At 37.2% G+C, this 20,563-nt stretch overlaps 1 pseudogene; it reads right to left on the bottom strand.

Annotated features, from left to right (window-relative positions):
• Positions 1-17,002: 17,002 nt before the first annotated feature.
• Positions 17,003-18,617, bottom strand: LOC143624714 (3-ketoacyl-CoA synthase 1 pseudogene; annotated as a pseudogene).
• Between the last annotated feature and the right edge of the window lie 1,946 nt (positions 18,618-20,563).

The raw sequence follows: 20,563 nt of genomic DNA, 5'->3' as shown, positions 1-20,563 counted from the left end.
GGATTGCGCTGAGAAGAAATTAATCTTGCTTGAAAAGGTTGATTCACTGGATAATTTTGCCGATCTTTTTACAAAAGCTTTTGACCGGTCCCGTTTTCAAAACCTTATTGAGCTTAATGGGATGATCAATCCCGAGTAACCATGTTTTTCTTTTAACCAAAAAAAAAAAAACATCACTATCACTAAGAATTATGTTGGTCGCTCAAGTTTGAAGGACATGTTCTTGAATATGTTTGGTTCTTGTATCTATGTGTAGATTCAAAGGATAGCCATTAACCTAATAACTGAAAGCCACTGGGGCGGTTGTGATGAGTTTTTATTCCTTCACTGAAAATTATGTCGGTTACACTCAGTTGGAGGGACACATATTTGTATGTGTTTGGTCCTGCTAATCCACTGGATTTTTGGGATAGCCATTTACCCAAAGACGGGCGTCTGAATTTAATTTTTTTTTTTTGGGAAATGATATACTTTTTCAGTCTATAGCTTCTCATGAAGCTTCAAAATTGATGTTAAAATTGAAAATTGATCCAACCTTTGGAAAATGATAGATGAACTGACTTTGTGCACCTAAGGGGTGAAGTTATTAGGCTTAAAAGACTTTAGACCAGTCATTGTTTGGTACGGTAGCTTTCCATGGTGCGTAAAAGTTAATGTGATACAAATTAAATCTACTCGATTTACTGTGGAGAGTCATTTTGAAATGTGCATGTCTCCACGTATATCTCTCCAAATGATAGGCAGAAAAGTGATTACCCAGTCATACACGAGCCCGTTAGTGTCTTGATCCCCACGTATATTGTGTTATCCTTCTGCAGTGATCCAGATTCGGGACTTGCAGGTGTTTGTTATTTGTCCAAAAAAAAAAAGATTATTATGCCTTATTGCCTTTGAAATTCACAAAGTCTAAAACAACATGGATGAGGCACCAACTGAGTCTTGTGCAAGAGGTAAGGCTTGTGAAGCCGACTCAAATGTACATTGTTCTATCAGACACTACAGTTCGAAGTCAACTCGGGGTGATCTGGGGAAAGCCAAATACGCCTTGAGAATAGATAGGAGGCATCACAGTTCCTTAAGTGATGTCCATCTAAATTTTGAGCCAAATTGAACCTAATCCGTATCACAGAAGCAATGAAAATCATGCTAATGTTTATACCTACCCTCAACCTGTTTCTCTATGTCATAATAATGCTGAACATGGATCCTTGTGACAGCCTCTTAATCAGTATGATTCCATGTTCGGATCTTTTGTTAAACATGCTGTGTTCTCTACAGATTGAAATTTGATCCCATCAATGTTATCTTACTTATGTTTATTTTATATTATTTTATACGTTTGTCTTATGTGAATAATATAGAATCTTGGGTTACTCGTTTTTGGTCTTTTTCTTCTTTCCAATTGTTCTAAAACTAACTTCGCTTAGGCGTAGTTGTCAAACCGGCGAAGTTGTTTTAACTTCGCCCCTGGGTATTTCAGAAAGTATAAAAGGCAGGCAAGGTCCTTTTTGGTCAAACACAAACTCTAAACCCTCGGCAAACTTATCCCTCTGAATCAACCCTCACATAATCTGCTTTTTGTCTGATAATAAGGTGCAGTGACGTCTCGATTCATAATTTACTAGTTTCATTTGTTAATCAGTTCCATAATGTAGGATTTTTATCGATTCTCTTGAATAACCCTAAAAGTCGATAATACTCTTCGTTTTTTTGAATGTATTGGTGATGTCTGGAACTCCGAGACCTTAATCGGACATCCTTGTACCTGTTTTCCGTCTCTGATTGTCCGTAATTGCAACTGAAAAGGATCTTGTTTAAGGCACCATCTATGCGGCGAAGTTCCTATACGGCGAAGTTACTATAACTTCGCTGCTTGACATCTGTTGGTCACAACTTCGCCGAAACAGCAACTTCGCTGCCTACATGCTAAGCGAAGTTACAAACTGAGTAAACATTTATCTAAATTAACTCGTTTGCTTTGCAGGTATGGCAACTGTAGCAGGTGCGGGTGGTACAGGTGGTGATGGAGGAGATGGGGATAAGAGAAAATTCTTTCTGGGTCACAACATGTATGTGACATTGGAGCCAGATGCTCGTGGGGTAGATGATTACTCGGAGATTATCACGTTTCTCATCCGATCAAGGATTTTTCATGCTATCACTACAACTCTTCCGATCTCTTTACCAAATATAGAAGACTTTTGGAGCACAGTGGAATATGATTGTCGAGTGGAACCTCCAGTGATGTGTGCTACCGTCAATGGTCAGGTGGTATAGCACTCTGCAAATCAGATACAGGAGGCTCTATAGTTTGGGGCTGAAACTTCTCAGGACCCCACTGAGTATTCAGCCACTTTTAGGAATGGTGCATTTCTTCGTATGGGATACTCTGGTCCGTTGGAAGACTCACAACGCAAAAAAGGATTTCTATTGGATCAATGGCGTTTCTTGATGCATGTGTTGATTGTTTGCATGTCCGGCAGCAAAGCTCGAACCGATGGTATGGGTGCGACAATACAATCTGCCATGACCGCGCTGACATATAATAAACCATTTAGCTTCAGTCAAATGGTGTTCTACGAAATTGATCGTCAGCGGCGGGCAGCGGATCGGGAGCGTTTCTTAATGTATCCGAGATTTTTACAAATGATTCTTAATCATGTTACTCCTAATCTGCCACAACGTCGTCCTATCTCTTTTGTGGAATGTGTAAATAAGAGAATTTTTGCTCAATGTCGATCATCGAGCACACGGTGTAATCCTGATCGTCATCCGAGACACATAACTTTGTTTGGGTATCTTGTGAATCCTGACTATGTTGCTCCACAAGAGGATGGATTTGCTGATCCTGCTCCGGCATAACCTAATATCCCTCAACCACCTCCCGTGTTTCATGTTGCTCCAGTTCCTGTTGATCCTTTTCAAGATGCTCCCTTACTGGATGATCCAGTTATAGATCCTGTTATGTCTGCCGCAGAGGGGATAGATCTTGATGTTGCTTTGGGAGTGCAAGGGATTTTTGGTACATCCTCTGAAGTTCAGGTTTCTTTAATTGCAGTGTCTGGGGCACCATCTTCCTCGATCGTTGGTTCAGTTGGTAAATCTCAACTCTCTGGTGAGGATTCAGAGGAAACTTTATCTGATTCTTCCAATGATGAGGCCGTTGAAGCTCAGAGAGTTCTGGTTACACAAGAGAGGATCCAAGGAAAACGGAGGAAAGATTCGGATGATAGTGAGTCGGATTATGAAGAGGAGTTGTATGCCTTGGTCCGTAGATCGAAGAGGGCTAGAGCTGGTGAAAGCTCGAGTGTTGTTCATTTTACCCCTCCACAGTTGTCTGGTATGTCTATACTGCCTCCCTCTTCATCCGATCCATTACCATTGACATCTAGTGTTCCAACGGTGGCTTTGTTAGCACCATCTTGCGTACCATCTACGATTGAGATATCTATGCCAGAGATTGTGTCTCTACCACAACGTACTATTACTCCGTCTGAGGTTGTGTCAATGTTTGTTGAATCTACGGTGATGGCAACTACTAGGTCCTCTGTTTCAATTCCACCTCCGGTCACTAGTCCACCATCATCAGAAATTCCGGTGACTTTGGGTATCCCTCCGCCATATGCTCAAGACATTTCTCACATGTCATTTGCCTTTGATGCTTCGTTGTCAGATTCAGAGCGAATAGCGGCTCTAGAACATGTAGTGGCTGACCAGTCAAGAATTAATCTCATTCAGACACAAGTTATTCAACGGCTAGTGGCTGAGAACCAAATTCAGTCATCTCTTCTTATTGAACATGGTAAACTTTTTGATACTCTTAAACAGTTCTTAGCATCTCAAGGGGAGACCAGTTGCAAAGGGAATGAGTTGAGAACCAAGAGGAGAGAGGACAGAGATGATGAACCCAATGCATCGAAAGATGCAGGTGGTGAGCTGCCAAGAACTGAACAAACTCTTGGAGCTTCCACATCACAGGGGGAATCTACTGATCCATCTGGCAGTGCACGTGGTGAGACGGTTGTGGTGGATGATGAGGATGATATGGATGAAGATGTGTTTCCTCTTAGTGAGATTGAAAAGCTTGGTGAATAGATTGAAATTGACGGTGGCTTAGAGGAAGGTGAGATACCTGATGATAGTGTTGAACATGATATTCCGAGTGCTGGTTAAGAACGTGTGGGTCAAGATGATAATGTGTCAGGTGATTCTGAGTGGGAGGAACAGCCAAGGTGGAAAAAAGAATGTGCTCATTGGTTTATCAAGACAAAGAAACCAGTAGAACCTACGATGTTCAAGAAAAGTTATAATATCAAGGGGTATACAGAATCGAAAAAGGTATTATCTGTTGGTTGTATGATGATCAGCTAAAAGTGTTTGTGGTGAAAAGATATGATGGGATTCAGTATTTTGCTAAGAAGTTGAGAACGTTCAATACGGTACCTGAGTGTGAAGTGAAGGATTTAGCTCGTTTAAGGTTGATTAATAGGGGTGGGGACAATTTTGCTAGTTGGGTTGGTAAAATAGTGTGGAGTGAAGTTGTTAAGGAGAAAAAGTTTGAGTTGTTGAAGCCTCAAAAGGGGAAGTTGATTGAAGATACAGAACGGGGAATGCGGGCTGATGGCAAGCCCTAGATGGTGATGAAGTACAAACCGATTCGATGTATGAAAGAGGTTCCAATGAAGACTATGCCTCAAGATGTGTTGAAAGAACTTAAATGGTGGTATGTTGATTGCCAGACTGCTGAAGCCGTGATGGAAGATCAAGATGAACAGGAGATCTTAAGGGTGTATGATCCTATGCACTTGGTAACTTGTCTCAAGCTGATTTGCAGGTACTAAACGAAAAGAAGATTTTTTATATTCCTTCTTGGAAAGATGAAGCGAAGAAATATCAAAGGGTGGTCTCAGTTTGTGTGAGACAAGGTGTACATGCTTGAAGATGGAAGGTACAGCTTTTTGGATTACAAGACGAGGCGAAGGTGTAAGAGAAATGAAGCTACTGCCAAGGGGGAGTCTGTTGGTGCATTATGCCAGTAGTTCATTTGTCTCGAGTCTATCGTGTCTGTAATCGTTACGTTGCTTGTTATGTCTTGATGAACTAGTTAGTTTGGTTATTTGGTTTTGACAAACTTATGTTCTGGCGAAGTTAGGGACAACTTCGCCTAGGGTGTTAGGCGAAGTTGTCGTATTATATAAACCTAACTTATGCCGTTCGAAGTAGGTTTTTGGGCAGATCTGTTTTGTAAGCTACAGCAAGTCTTTTGGTGTTTTGGTGTTAACATCTAATAACAAGTAACCTTTGAACTACGTGTTACGTGTTTCTTTACGTGTCTCTCGATTAAATACTCGTATCGTATACGTAGGGGATTTCGCACCCTCGTGTTACGAGATACTCCTGTGTTGATCCGATTGGGAGCCTGCATATAATTTGCTTAAGCCCATCACATTTGTTCCCCGAGTTTTTGATTTGTTAAACTGTCAGTTTCAACCCAGTCCCTCAAATGTTCGTTAACTGTTTTAAAATTTTAACATTGAGGACAATGTCAACCTCAAGTGTGAGGATGGGGGAAATTGAAAATTTTATCCCGATAGTACCTCGAAGAGTATTCAGAAACTTAAGTTGTTAATTGTTAGTTATTGCTATTAATGCTAAGTTAGAGGTTTTGGTCATGGTTGGTTTTTCAGTTTCTCGATAGTTTTCCCGACAAATGTTTTTAAAATGAGAAAGTTGAAAATGGAATCGTTTAAGCAAGGATAACGAGTCAAGGGTACAGGTATACATGTTTCATATCGGCAGCCCTTATTTCCAGACATATTGTGAGATTAGCCCCTATACTTAATACACATATATAATAGATATAAAACATGTCTTGTCATTAATTGAGAGAAACTGGTATGTTTTACAGAATTAGAACTTCCTTGTCACATGCTTATCGAGATCTTAATACCGCCATCTGTATGGAGATTAGGACTTTAAAAAACCCGTTCCGTACATAATTCCCTACTAAATAAATTCCTTAACTGACATTATCCTTTAGGAGCCCGTTTGGACCTTTTACCTTTTCATTCACTAAACCCACATTACACACCGATTCAGCCTAGGTCTTTACTGTTATATTTTTACCCGTGTGATGAAATCCAGTTAGTTATCGAATTGCATATAGATCGAGTTGTATTTAGTCAAACAACTTGTAAAGTTGTGATTATCAGAGTTGTAATTATCAGTATTTGATGTTAAAAAAATCAGCAAAAAGACAAAAAGAAGTTATTAGTATTGCATTCAGTTGTAAATAGTAATCGATTATATAAATAGTTTGTTTGTATTCAAGAGTATATATATTAGGTTGTTTAATTGGGTTTCATCCATCTGAGACTCTAAATAGGCCTAATCCGCACCCAAACCGAAACCTCAACAAGACCCTTAGTCTGAGTCTTTATGCAATCGGTGGGTAATGGGTGGAGATAAGACTGACCCGCAAGCATATTAAGTTGTAACTCATATTAGGTATTGTGAAGGCAGAGACATACGCTAGCACATGTTTTGCTAGTCCAGATACTAAACCGAGTGGAGTGTTGATAGTGTGAGGGGTATGAACATGTATGCCCTAACCGGAAACAAAGTACACTTGTCTAGGCGATTCTATAATTTTATGGTAGCATTAACTTTATTTGTGGGTTGTCAATCTAGAAAGTGTCAGTCTAGGAAACTAGGTATGACCTTAAACCTTGTTAGTATTAATGGTGATAATTGATTGACCTCTGATGGCGGTTAATGTTTGCTTTAGAGTTTTGCTTGAGGGCAAGCAAAAGATAAGTGTGGGGATGTCATGTTTGGTTTATTTGTACATATTTTGGTTCGTTGACTTAGTTTTTTATTCGTTTAGTTTAGGAACTTTGGTACTTCATACGTGCTTATTGTGTTTCAGGTCACAGGTACTTGACGCGCTTAATTTGGACCTGTACGAGCATTGGATGAAGACCCGGGATGTCCAGCACACGAATAGAGACACAAAACGGATCTGCTGAGTGAAGCCACCCATCATGGGTGTGGAAGACAGCGCGATGCCCATTAAAATATTAAAGGCGCTAACTTTTGGTGCATCGAGCTATGTGATGGACCAAGGGAGGAGACCAACGCGCTACGCGATGGCCCCAACAGTCGGGAAAGTTAGGGTTTACTTTTATATCATGTTTTGACGACCCTAAACACGATCATTCAGTTCCAGGCAGTTTCTAGAGCAGCAAGAGGAGAAAACCTTCATTCCTATTCATCTCAAAGCCACAGATATGATCCAAATCATCATAATCGAAGACCAAGAGATGCGAGACGTGGCAAGATCCTTTGAATCATACCCGGGATGTATAGTATGTATTCTTTCAGTTTATTTCTCATGTAGTAGAACAACTAATTGTAATTGTCTTTCGTTAATCTATGAGTATCGATGTTTAGTATTGCAGTGCATTCAGTCGGTTTAGGTTTTTGTCCATCAGAACGATTAGTTTGCCAGTTGCTATAATAATTGCTTATAGGGTTGTGCTGACTAGTTAATTGCAAGAAAGCGTACAATTGCCCTTAGTTGAGTCACACTGGCAGGGACCGTTTGATAACCAGTGCCGAGTGTTAGCTGTAACATCTCGGATTTTTCAAACTCGTATTCATTTACGTTTAACTCGATTTGAAAAAGTATTCAGATGTGTCTTATTAATAAAATTATGTATTTATTATTGAAATAATTATTTTTATCTTAGTTTATAATTCCTTAACTTTCATTTGTGCCAAATAGCTCTTAGAAACTCTTAAAATCGCTTAAAACGGCTTAAAAATACGTTTTTGGAACTACAGGGACTAAAACTGTCAAAAGTGGAAAGTCTGGTGAAGTTGCACCTTCACGCGGCGCGAAGATGCAAACTCTGCATCTTTAGCGATGCAAGAAGATGCAACCAGATCAGCAGTTTTCGTTTAAGATCTTCGTTTAATGCTAAATCTTTTCTAAATCAACCCTAAATAACGAAATTTGAGCCACAAGTTATTGTGTTTAGTGTTTAATGATGTCTAGGTTCATACTCAGTAATTTGGTTAATATATCGATGATTTAAAGACCCGGTTTCGTTCTTAATTGTATGATTCGGTTACCAAAATCGACCCGTTTCTTGTCCAACAAGTTGATTAAACCCCTATATAAAAACATCATAACTCCAAACCCTAAATTTTACTGCAACTAAGCATTCCCAGCCGTCACCTACCCTTAACCGACGTTTTCTTGCTCGTTATTGCTAGTTTAAGTGAAGATTCGTTAGCTGCAGTTTGACTTTACCGGTTCTATCATCTTTAACCTTGATATCCCGTAAATCTAAGCGTATTCCGGATAAGTTGTTAACTGCTCAAACGTTCATTAATACTCACTTGTCGATAACCCTCCATCAATTTCTAAGATTGAGGGGTATTGACGGGTCAATTAGACTCAAACCCGTTTAAGGCAAAATAGTCAATAACTTTGACTATCTGTTTTCTCATACTTCTGGTCGGATTCAACGTTCTGTCCAGAAGACTTTTATTCTCATAACAAAATTTTAAAGCTACTGACCAAAACCCGACATCCGACTCGCTGTTCGGATTCAGGTCAGCACCAACTCGCTTAAATCTTAAATATAACATAACCGGAGTTCTAAACGTTCGTTTGTATTTATTCCAGCGGCCACAAGTTCGTTTTTACTTATAGTATCATATCTCAAAGTTTTAGGTTCTGATCATTAATCTCGTTAGACGCATAGTGGACGACTCGCTTAATATTTAGTTCGTTTAACTTAGTTATTAATCGCTTGCCAATAATCTAAGGTGAGTTTTATCATTCCCCTATTTTACTCAGTTTTCACAATGTTTTGGGGACATATGCGTATATACTATATATTTGTATATATATATAATAGCAAACGTGTAATTATGTGTGATTAATCAAATATACTTGTTATGTGCTTACGTGTCTTTGTATACAATCATTTGACATATCCCCTTGGGGAGGGTTCTCATTGGCCAACGCCCGATTCACTTGGCAATGGTCTTATTATTACTTGCTCATGTTTGATTACTAACCCCCAATTCGCTTGGCAATGGTTTAATCGATAACTTATTTGCTCATGGTTTGATTTCATTACCGCATTTATTACATTTTGCTTATTTTTCTTATTTATTATATTAACATTATTTTATTGCAAAACTGGTGATAAACTCACTCAACATGTGTTGTTGACAAACTCTGTTTTCTACGCATATACAGGTTGCTTGAAGTTGAAGTATGGACACTTAGAAAGACCTTAGGGTTATAATGAAGACAAACATGGATTTAAACTTGTTATATATATTTATTTAATTTGTTTTGTTATATTTGGATATTGTGTGTGTTATTTGAATAAAAAAATTAATTAGATATTGTCATTTATATTTACGATAGTATCTTCGAGCTGTGAGCAATCGGATCACGCCCCGGCATTTACGCCTTAGGTTGGGGTGTGACATTAGTGATTGCTGATGCCTAAGGTTTAGCTCGTTAAACAATCATTAGTTGACCAATGAAAATTAATCTGTTAAGTTGCATGAGAATACTGCTAGTTGCTTACTTGAATTCCCGGGTGTGATTTTCTTTGTTAATTGAATGAACTTTTCTTCATTACATAATTGATATTAAAACCAATTCATTTGCTAGTGTGATCTGCACTTTTGACAAATCTTCATAATTGTTTCTTTATAATTGTTTTGTAAATATAGTTAAATAAATGAACAAATGTATGACATTGACCACATGCTCCTCTGGACTCGATACCTGACTTACCCTGTCTATAGGTAAAATTAGGTTTTTGCATGATCGGTACGACACGATCATCATTAATCCCAACTTTCATTTTCAATACTAACTAGTAATTTACCCACGCGTTGTGCGGCTTCCGGGAGTTGAGGGGTTAACTCCACGTGAATTCAGTCAGTTTCGGTTACATTCATTACACTATCAGTATTGCATTCAGTTGTAAATAGCTGTCGATTATGTAAATAGTTCGTTTGTATTCGAGAGTCTGTATATTGGGTTGTTTAACTGGGTTTCATCCACCTGAGTCACTAAATAGGCCTAATCCGCACCCAAACCGAAGCCTCAGCAAAACCCTTTGTCCAAGTCTTTATGCAACCGGTGGGTAATGGGTGGAGATAAGACTGACCTGCAAGCATATTAAGTTGTAACTCATATTAGGTATTTTGAGGGCAGGGACATACACTAGCGCATCCTTTGCTATTCCAGATATTGAACCGAGGGGAGTGTTGATAGTGTGAGGGGTATGAACATGTATGCCCTAACCGAAAACAAAGTACATTTGTCTGGGCGATTCTATAGTTTTATGGTAGCATTAACGTTATTTGTGGGTTGTCAATCTAGAAAGTGTCAGTCTGGGAAACTGAGTATGACCTTAAACCTTGCTAGTATTAATGGTGATAATTGATTGACTAACCTATGATGGCGGTTAATGTTTGCTTTAGAGATTTGCTTGAGGGCAAGCAAAAGATAAGTGTGGGGATGTGATGGTTGGGTATTTATTATATATAGTGTGCTAATTATGTAGTTTTATTGAGTATGTTGTTAGAGCTTTGGTACTTCATATGTGCTTTTGTATTTCAGGTCCTCGTTAAAAATGCTAAATTGGAGACTTGTACGAGCATGGAATGATATCTCACCGAGAAGTAAAACGAGCATATCCTGGGCTAGAAAATTAGTTACGGAACCCATAATATATGAATTGGGTTTCTTATTGAGAGGAATCCAAAAACGAGGTTATCTTCCATCGCGCTACGCGATAGGATGGGTATATGGCCATCGCGTAGCGCTACGGGCCTAAAAAACGGGTTTTTGCCTATATCTTCTATTTTTACGAACCCTAATCAGGGAGAACCACTTCCAGCCGTTTTGGGACGACAAGGGGCGATTCCAGGAGCCTCGGATCACCTCCGAACACTTAGGGATTCGTAGTTCATCATCCTGAATCAATAGCCGAATACTAATCGAAGATCATGAGCGGCTGAATCCTCTCGAGTCATTCCCGGGATGTAAAGTTTGTAATTTTTCTGTATTTTCTTCACGTATTAGAAAAAATAATTGTAATTGTCTTTCGTTAATCTATGAGTATTGATGTTTAGTATTGCAGTGCATTCAGTCGGTTTAGGTTTTTGTCAATCAGAACGATTAGTATGCTGGTTTCTTTAGTAATTGCTTATAGGGTTGTGCTAACTAGTTAATTGCAAGAAAGCGTACAATTGCCCTTAGTTGAGTCACACTAGCAGGGACCGTTTGATAAGCAGTGCAGAGTGTTAGCGATTGTTGATGCCTAAGGTTTCGCTCGTTAAACAATCTTTAGTTGACCAATAATAATTAATCTGTTAAGTTGCATGAGAATACTGTTAGTTGCTTACTTGAATTCCCGGGTGTGATTTGCTTTGTTAATTGATTGAACTTTGCTTCGTTACATAATTGATATTAAAACCAATTCATATGCTAGTGTGATCAGCACTTTTGACAAATCGTCATAATTGTTTCTTTATAATTGTTTTGTAAATATAGTTAAATAAACGAACAAATGTATGACATTGACCACATGCTCCTCTAGATTCGATACGTGACTTACCTTGTCTATAGGTAAAATTAGGTTTTTGCTTGATCGGTATGACATGGTCATCATTAATCCCAACTTTCATTTTCATTACTAACTAGTAATTTACCGCGCGTTGTGCGGCTTCCGGGAGTTGAGGCGTTAACTCGACGTGAATTCGGTCAGTTTTGGTTACATTCATTACACTACCAGAACATAAACAAAAACAAAAAACAAAAAAAAGACAAAAATAAAAGAGAACCAATGGGGTGATGTTGGTAGGTAAAACTCTGACGTTGGTAAAACCCATGCGTTATCGGTCCCATGCGTTGAGGCAGTGAGTCAATGCAAATTTGGTCGATTCCCGTCATGTTCATTATGCTTTTGGTTACAGTTGCTACGGTGACGGAACAAAAGCAAACAAAAAACACAAACAATGTAAATATTGAGGCAGGCCAATATTTGGAATCAGTCGGTAAAATCAGGTGTTGGTAAAACCCAAGCAATGTCGGTCCCTATGTAAATTTGGTCGATTTCCATGATGTTCGTTAGGGTACCAGAACTAAAAAAAAGTTTGTTTGGTTATGTTCATTACGGTACCAGAAGTAAAACAAATATGTGTGTGTGTGTGTATAAATTGAAGTGAGCCAATGAGATGACGCCAGTCGATAAAACCCAGACGTTGGTCAAAGTTAGGCGTTGAGGCAATGAGTCTATGCAAAATTGGTCGGTTTCCGTCATATTCATTACGCTGTTGGTTACATTTGTTACGGTGACAGAACAAAAACAAACACAAAAACACAAACAATATAAATATTGATTCATGCCTATAAGGTGGTGTCAGTCAGTAAAATCGGATGTTGGTAAAACCCGAGCAATGTCGGTCTCGGAAGTTGAGGCGGGTGAGTCTACGTGAAATTGGTCAATTTCCATGATGTTCGTTACGGTACCATAACTAAAACAAAAAATAGATATAAATTGAGGTGGGCTAATTGGATGACGTTGGTCAAACTCAGGATTTGAGGTGGTGAGTCTACGCAAATTCGGTCGGTTACGTCACATTCATTACGACACTAAAACTAAAATAAAATAGTTCGGTCGGTTAACGTTACGTTTTGGTCGGTTTCGTCACATTCATAACGGTGCCGAAACTAAAACAAAAGAGTTCGGTCAGTTAGCATTACGTAAACTATGGTACCAAAAAAAAACAAAAAAACGAAACAAAACAAAATGGCCTACCAAAACTAAAAAACAAAAACAAAAGAAAACAAAATGGCCTACCATCACTTTTACTTATATTAGATAATGACACTCCCAAACTAACAGATATTAACTTCGTTAAAATTAATTTCACATATAGTCCTTATGGTTTCTTCGGTATTGCCTTAGCGGGCGCTAGTTGTCCTTTTCTTTTTATACAACGTAAATTTATTAACCATAATTGGATTTGTCTCATCCCTTCAATGACTAATTCATTAAAAAGTAAAGTAATCTCTCTCTCTCTCTCTCTCTCTCTCTCTCTCTCTCTCTCTCTCTCTCTCTCTCTCTATATATATATATATATATATATATATATATATATAAATCTTCGTATTTATTTTCAGTTATAGTTTCTATAACGCACTCTCTAAATTCTCATATCACACACACACACACATATATATATATGTGTGTGTAATGAATCAACTATCCAACGATTTATCTTCTTGGGAAGTGGATGATGTGGCGATAATCGAAGTTTTTTAAGTGAGGGTAAAAGTTTTAGTTGAGCATGACCGAAACCGCTTAGACGAAGACCACCACTAGAACAGGACCGTGTGGAGGATCATAACCGGTTGATGCAAGATTACTTTATTGAAAGACCTTTATGTGATCATCTTACATTCCGACGTTGTTTCCTTATGAGCCGCCAACTATTTATAGGAATTATCGGTGATTTAGAGTGCGACATTATTATGAAAAGGGAAGACACTATACACAAGCTTGGATCTAGTCACAGTCAAAAGTGCATGTTCAACTAGCGAATGGTATTTCACAACATTTGAAAAAAACTAGAGTGTTCCCGACGCGCTTTGTGCGTGGAACTCGACAACGGACCCGCATATTAAAACGCGATTATGAAAACACATCGTAACGAATATCACTTCAGCACAACAAAATAAAAGTTTATCTAACTATCAAAAGAACTTGGTTGGTATTGGTTCGGCTCATTACGGCATTGATGTGGTACCGACACTCGGTATGTGGTTACAATACAAAAAAAATGTTCTATTGCGAAAAAAAACTTCGTTTTCATCGGAACTTACATAACTTGTTGCGAATACAACTTCGTTTTAACAGCATGACATATAAAAATATAAGCATGTCGTAACGGCATACTAAAGTTTTTAAAATATCGTATGCTAAAGATTACCAAAGAATCAATAAGTTAAATGTATAATTAATAACAAAAAACTATATGGGAAGGAAAACACATGTTAAGGTAAATACTAAAACCATGAAAACTTTTGGATGCTAAAGTTAAAAGTAAACAAAGTTTTGCAAAAAGAAATGCCATGGATCAAAACTAAGCAATTTAAAACTTGGGGGGACAAAATTGAAACAATCTAAAATTCAAGGACTAGGGTGCAAAATTATACTATATATTAAAGGAAACACTATAGCAGTATGTTTCCTTTAATATATAGTATAATGTTCTAGTATCTTTTTAATTTTCGTTTTTTTTATTTCATGTATTGCTTTTTTATTCCTACGTGCATGCTTGTAACTTTTATTTTATTAGGAACATTTGTTTTAAATAATCCCAACAATGCCCTATTAGTAAATATCAGTCCTAACTTTACACTTGTCTGTTGGCAGTCCCAATTATTAGTGTATTTGTTTTTAACGGGCCGCGACTAATGGATGACTAACTCGGTTAGTGATTTGCTGATGTGGCACGCCTTGTTGTTAAAATTTGCTTATGTGGCAGCTGATGTGGCACGCCTTGTTGTTAAAACACCCACAAATCTTCCATCTTTCTGTTCATCCTCCAAAACCCACTTCCCAATTAACCCATTCATCATTCTTAAGCCTCAAAGACTCAATCTTGCGTCTGTTAAAGCCACTGTAAATGGGTTCGGAGCCGCCATTGCTGTTGAAGAGAAGAAAGATTCTGATTAGGGTGGAAACGAAGCTCCGCTGGCAGAATTGGGTGTGAAATTTGAAGATCCGAAATGGGTTTCGGGTACTTGGGACTTGAACCAGTTTCAGAAAGATAGAGCTACTGATTGGGATGGTGTAATTGATGCTGGTAAGATTATGCACACCAGGTGTTTGATAAAATCCCCAAATGAAAATTCATCATTCTTTTTTAATTTTTAATATATGATGATATGATAAGTGTTTGGAATTTGAGAGTTACACATGATTTGAGTATAATTAGGGTTAGATTGAGAAGTTTAGTTAAATGCATTTTCATGAAATTGAAACACATAAAAATGACTTAAATTTATGAAAAAAAAAACCTTGAATTGCTATTAGGTAGCAGTAGTGGTGGCGGAAAGAGTCTGGTGTGGCGGCGATGGCTGGTAGTGGAAGGGGTGGTCGTGAAGTAAAAAAGGTAGAGGAGTTGCAGATGATGGAAATAAGAAGATGAATTTATTGAGATCTAGGGTGCTGCTCATGCTTATGTTGTTGGGGTTGCCACCTAAGCTGCCACATAAGCAAATTTTGACAACTAGGCGTGCCACATCAGCAAATCACTAACGGAGTTAGTAATCCGTTAGTCGCAGCCCGTTAAAAACAAATACACTAATAGTTATGACTGCTAGCAGACAAGTGTAAAATGGGACCAATATTTGCCAATAGAGTATAGTTGAGATTATTTAAAACCAATATTCTATTTATTAATTAAAATGATCTAGTAATTTATTTTGTGGGCGTATTATTTAAATTATTATGTTTATTGAATAATAAAATATCAAGTTAATAAAAAATGATTGAGTAATAATGCGACTAGTTAAAACCACTATACTTGATTTAATAGGGGTGTTAGTAAATATATATTTGTCTACTTGGCACCCAGGTGGCATGTTAACTAAACAATTAGGGAAAACCACTACACATATATGAGAAGTGGATAGTCCATGTCTGCGTGAAAGAGAGGGCGCGTAGACCTTTTTTTAATGAAATGTCTTCTAAAAAACAAACAATCTACAGACCTCAACATCTGCACTTGATCTGCGCAGCGCAGACAAAATGTAAGGCCCCGGTCCCGGTGCCCTACATTTGGCGTTGGATTTACTCATAAACACAGTTCTAAAATCAGAGTTAATTAAAACTTTTTGCGAAAATATAAAAACATCAACCAATATGAAGTTTAAGACACAAGACTTTTTGGTTTAACCGTGAAATTTGGAAGTTTAAAAAATGTTTTAAGACAAGTCTTTCGTTAACCCGTTGTGGTTTTAGATAATGTTGGTATGTTACTTCTTTGTTAATCTAGAAGTATGTCATGTTTATCAATCTGGTCACTAACCGCCCGGGGACCCACCACCTTAAGGGAAGAGTGTAAGAGTATTCTCATCCCACCCTCTATCTTCAAACTAAAAATTACCCTAAAACTTATTTTATTTTCTCTCATAATTTCAATTAAATAATATTTTTTATGTCTTTTATCATTATCTTTTCTCTTTCGTTCACTCACAACCACTTTCAAAATATATTAAAAAATTTTAGAAAATGAACAGTAACTTTTCAAATATATAGAAAAATCACTACTTTTTCTAAAATATAAAAACTCTTCACTCACAACACCTTAAATCACTTTCTAAATTATAAAAACACCCCTCACATAATATAAGGGGTTGGATGAGAATGCTCTAACACTAGTCATTATATGAAAACTAGCTGTATGAATTAAATTTCATTTTAATTTTAAGTTATATTCTAATATTTAAATGTATACGAAATATTATAACTAAACTTGTTGTAAAAGTAATGTGATTAATATAAATTAAGCGTAGGAGTATGAGATAATGTGACAGCTTATAACTAAACTTGTTGTAAAAGTAATGTGATTAATATAAATTAAGCGTAGTAAAAGTAATGTAATTAATATAAATTAAGCGTAGGAGTATGAGATAATGCGACAGCTTATGTAGATTTTTTGTACCGATAGAAAATGAGGATTTTAAAAAAAAATGGAATATAATGTAACGCTGATGTAGTGATTTATGAAGGTTTGTATTTGTGGATGCTCTAAACGCGGATTATTACCGGTAACTAATGCAGCAACTTTGCTAGATTCATAATAATATGATATCGAAATTGTTATTATAATTTGTATTTATCGATAACCCAACTAGCTGATAACATTTACTCAAATAAACGACCTAATCAACACGAACCCTGACTGGATACTGACCGATGCAGTCAGACCATGCTTCCCCTTTGCAGCCACCCGAGGGAACCGTCTTCAACGCCCTCCAAGCCACGCTGTTGCACTTGAACCCTGACCCGAATGCAATCTGCCAAACACGATCCCCCTTCAATACTAGACCTTTAGCCTCCAGGTAACCCAACTCATACCAACAAGAACTGCTTGATGTGTTTCCAAACCGGTGCAATGTCATCCTAGATGGCTCCATATCCCGCTCTGTTAGATTCAAATTCTTCTGAATCGCATTCAACACCGCCTTACCACCCGCATGCACACAGAAATGGTCAAAAGCAAGCTTGAAATTAGGTATGTATGGTTTCACTTTCATCCTGAGTACCTTCTTTTTCACTAGAGTCATAAGGAATAATAACTGCTCGGAAAATGGTAGCACCAAAGGTCCTAAAGTTTTTATATTTGTCTTTAGGGCGTCTCCGGCAACCGTCATCAGGTCCCGAGAAAGTGAAGGTCCGAGAAAACCCTTGTCATCTTCTCTGTATTGCGCACTGTTGTAACTACTATCATCAGCTGCTTTATGTGTTCGGATCGTATGGGCTAACTCGTATTTGGATCGGGCTTGATCTTGGCTCTTGTTGGAGAGCATCATCGCCGCACCTCCCATCCGGAAAAGGCAGTTTCCTAAAATCATGGAGCGATCATTGCCAAAGTACCAATAGAGTGAGAGGCATTCAATGCTCAAAACAACAGCGTACATGTCAGGGTGAGTCTTAAGGAGATTTCGAGCTAAGTCGATAGATATAAGACCCGCACTACAACCCATTCCGCTCAAGTTGTAGGTCAGAATATCAGGTTTTAGCTTATAATGGTTGACGACCATTGAAGTTAAAGACGGATTAGGGTTGAAGACACTGCAGTTCACAATCAAAATACCAATATCTTCCGATGCAATTCTAGTCTTTCGAAATAAAGAGTCGAGTGCACCATACATGACCATCTCGGCCTCAGCAAGAGTTGCCTCCCAATTTAATACTGGGGGCTGACTCGCAGGTCCTGGAGGGATGTATGTCTCGTCCCCTAATCCGGAATTGGTCATGACGCGTTCTTGAAAAAGAATTGCGTCTTCACTGAAAATTCCGATGTTTTTGGAGCCTTTCAACATTCTTTCAATGGACACTTTGAGGTGGTCTTCGGGTTTAAAGCAAGCGAAGTCAACGAGGTAGGTGGATCTTGAACGTTTTGCAAAGTAAACTCGTGAAATTAGAAAGAGGGTGGTAATGATCGATAAATGGTGGAGTCTGAAGTGAAGGATATAGAGAGCAATATTAATGAGTGCAAATGGGGGCAGAAGTGAATAGCCATGGGTAAGTTTCATGTATTTGAGCTCTAAATCTTGTAAGTAACTCGTTACTTTTTGTTGGAATTTGATGCTAACCTTGGCCATTAGAGATCAAAGGTTAAACAAGTGAGATGCACGATGGAAAGAGTTCACTTAATAAAGGGATGCATGAAGGAAGTCAATTTTAAAATATCTATGCTAATCTACTCTAATGTAGCCCAATCTATAGAGAAAAGTCGCGTTCGAAAAGTTATTGTATTTTAGTTGGTCATTCAATACAAATGTTTGATCTGGGTTAATTAAAATATTATAATGTGAACAAGTACTAAAATATATAGGTTCGTTAAAAAACCGAAAAAGTATAATGATTTAACTGAAGAAAAAAAGCAGCATATGGTTTGAAAACATTTTTTAAGGTTAGGTGGCATGGTATTATCATCGTGATTTCTAGCTATTTTTGTTATTCTCATGGAAATAGCCAAATAGGTAAGTAGTAATAGATGTTTCTTCGTAAAGTTACAATGGTTACAATGCATGTGCAACTTTATGAATAACATGCACAAAGGTAAGTCACAACAAGGGTGCGACTTTCAAACATGTTTGATGTAAAATTGGTTTCGTTAATAATTTGAAATTCGGGCACTCATTGCTCCCGACTGATCTTCTTGTAGGATTTTTAGATAGTTTCACCAATTATGACTTTCATGAAGACCAGTTGCGACTTACCTATTTAATTTCTACTAGAGATGAAAAAGCCACATAGAAATTACAGAAATTATGATGGTTTTTATCAAATCACTTAGCAAATGAAAAAAATCATGATTTGTTTGAATATATAATGACAATAAAGTATTAAGAATATACTGGTTTAAAATAAATATAACAACATTTACGGAAATAATTTTGAAACTTTTTTTTATGCCAATGGAGTTGGTGGTTCGTTGGCAAATACGAAAACTTTAAAGCATCAAGTGGTTGGCCGTTTGACAGAAATTCGTCATTCTAAAAAAAACAAATTGGAAATAAATAATCCTAGCTTTTGTGTAGGCCGATAATAATCCAACATTTAAAAACCACTGCAAATTGTCCAACCTTTCGACTATTTTTTCTATCAATGGACCTCCGTTAAAAAACACTTAACGTCGTTAAAGTTTTTTTTTTCGAGTTCAAAACGATGTTTTAAGGCTTTTAATCGGAAAAAGGATACGAGTTGACTGATGTAAAACTTATCTTGAAACGGTGATTCAAATGACTTGATTTTTGTTAATTAGAAATTATAACACCCGAATTGAAACACTGTTTCGTCGTTTGGATCACTGTTTCGAGATAAGTTTTGCATCAGTCGACGCGTATCCTTCTTCTAATCAATAGCCCTAAAACATCGTTTTGAAACTCGAAAAAAAAACTTAATGATGTTAAGTGTTTTCTAACAGAGGTCCATTTATAGAAAAAATAGTCGAAAGATTGGACCATTGGTAATGATTTTTAAAGGTTGAATTATTATAGACCAATACACAAAAGACGAGATTATTTGTTTTCAATTTGCAAAAAACAAAAACAAATATTTTTTACAACACTCTTCAAATGATTACCTATTTATACAAGGTAAATGATAAACTATTGAGTTAGTTGTCATTTTTATACACGTGATTTGTTTAATTACACAATTTTAGTAAAGGTTTTGAATTCATTGCATCTGGATATCTGATATTACAAAAACATGCTATTTTAGTATTTTTTTTTTCTAACCCCCTATGTTTTGTCCGTTAAGTTATGGGTAAATTGATAATTTTGTTTATTTGTTTATATTTTCTTATAAGATAAGTGTCATTTTCATACATGTGGTTTGTTGAATTACGTAACTTTAATATTTTTTTTAATTTATTACAATTGGTTACTTGGATTAATTTTAATACATAAAGGAAAAAATAACAAATAAAAAGAGACGTTACTGAAGAAACGTGGATCGACTCACTGGTAGACGATCAACTTTCCTCGGGTGTGATTATGCTATTTCACCGATGGTTCTCTGGGATCTGGATTCTTCCACCTACAAAATGAACAGCACCGTAAACTTACCCCTCAGAAAGGGACAGAGGGGTCCTCTTTGGGGTAACCCTCCGGTGTGAGAATAAGAGTTTGTAGGAGAAGATAATAATTTGAGGGTAAGGAATTGGAATGTATTGCTTAATAATGTGTAATACTGTGTAATAGGGCATA

This window comes from Bidens hawaiensis, unplaced genomic scaffold (assembly GCF_021521415.1).
Source record: "Bidens hawaiensis isolate Kalapana, Puna unplaced genomic scaffold, B.hawaiensis_p1.1 tig00003961_1, whole genome shotgun sequence".
Classification (NCBI taxonomy): domain Eukaryota; kingdom Viridiplantae; phylum Streptophyta; class Magnoliopsida; order Asterales; family Asteraceae; genus Bidens; species Bidens hawaiensis.
The sequence above is the reverse complement of the archived record's forward strand: the minus strand, read 5'-3'. Positions and strand labels throughout refer to the sequence as shown.